At 44.8% G+C, this 1655-nt stretch overlaps 1 pseudogene; it reads left to right on the top strand.

Moving 5' to 3' along the window:
- The first annotated feature begins 938 nt into the window (after window positions 1-938).
- Window positions 939-1392, top strand: LOC116895677 (annotated as a pseudogene).
- Window positions 1393-1655: the final 263 nt, after the last annotated feature.

Here is a 1655-nt window from a genome sequence, read left to right as displayed (position 1 = left end):
GCAGACACCAAAGCCTGACCAGGCCCATCCCTGCTTTGTACTCATAGAAAGTATCCGTCAGGGAGCCTACACAATACAATTCAAAAGCAATTTGGGCCAAGCACTGTGATTTATACTTCAAGACTCAGAACACAACGCTCTTTTACAAGGTACCATCTCATGCTGATACTTTGAACTAAAGGAAATTGAAGGGCCTTGGAAGTGAGTCCTTTGACCTCCCCGTGACCTGGTTTTCTCTTATTCACGGTCTCTCTCAAAACAGGCCACAGGAAGAATTTCTCCTCTTTGAGGTGGATCGTGGAAACCATGGGCTTTCTTTCCCAAAGACAGCAACAGTACCCAGAAATATTACTCTACCCCAGTAGTTCTCAACCTTCCTAAAGCTGAGACCTTTTATTACAGTTCCTCCTGCTGTGGTGACCCCCAACCATACCATTATTTCACTGCTACCTCAAACTAATGTGGGTACTGTTATGACACGTAATGCGAATATCTGTGTTTCCTGACGATCTTAGGCGACCCCTGTGAAGGTGTCATTCCCCAGGTTGATAACCACTGCTCTAACTTGCCTGTGTCTTTCTGTGTAGGAACCTGTGGCCTGCTGGTCTTAAGAGTGTTGAGGAAACTTACCTGAAAACACCTGTAATATCAACATGGTAATGTCTGATTGTCATCTCCATTAACACATCAGTCTGCCTTACTATGTAGGGATTCCGATCAGGCAATTCATCTAAGTGTCTGTCTGTGTTACACCACTGAGTTCTCCAGTAACTGTCTGCAGGAACAGGTGCCGGGCCTAGCCTGTATGCAAGTGTGCTGAAATTCAAAGACATCATAGCCCAAGTTAAAATAATTGAAAATACACAAGTTCCGGTGTGGCTTGACTCCTTGTGCCGTTTCCTACCGCGTTTTCTCTTTGCTACCAGACCTCCACAATCATGGGTGTCATGCACGCTCCCAGGAAGGGCCTGTCCCAGTCAGTTCTGCCCTACCACCACAGCATGCTCATGTGGCTGAAGTTGACATCTGACGATATGAAAGAACAAATTTACAAGTTGGCCAAGAAAGGCCTGACTCCCTCCCAGATAGGTGTGACCCTGAGGGACACACATGGTGTGGCATAGGTCCGTTTTGTGACTGGAAATAAAATCTTAAAAATCCTCAAGTCCAAAGGCCTTGCCCTTGATCTCCCTGGGTATCTCTACCACTTGATTAAGAAAGCAGTTGCTGTCCAAAAGCACCTTGAGAGGAACAGAAAAGAAGGATGCTAGATTCTGCCTGAGTCTAACAGAGAGCAGAATTCACCGGCTGCCTCGCTACTGTAAGACTAAGCGGATGCTCCCACCCAGTTGGAAATATGAGTCGCCCACAGCGTCTGCTCTAGTGGCATAAATGCTGTTGTGTACACAAGCAATAAAATCACTTTGAGTAAATTCAAAAGAAAGAAAAGAAAAAAGAAAAAAGAAAGAAAGAAAGAAAGAAAGGAAAGGAAGAAAGGGAGGGAAGGAGGAGGAAGGAAAAGGAAGGAAGGAAGGAAGGAAGAAAAAAGAAAGAAAGAAAGAAAGGAAAAGAAAGAAAGGAGAAAGAAAAGAAAGAAGGAAAGAAGGAAGGAAGGAAGGGATGAAGGAAGGAAGGAAGGAAGGAAAGAAGGAAGA

Source organism: Rattus rattus, chromosome 3, assembly GCF_011064425.1.
Source record: "Rattus rattus isolate New Zealand chromosome 3, Rrattus_CSIRO_v1, whole genome shotgun sequence".
NCBI lineage: Eukaryota > Metazoa > Chordata > Mammalia > Rodentia > Muridae > Rattus > Rattus rattus.
This window is presented reverse-complemented; position numbering and strand designations above follow the sequence as displayed.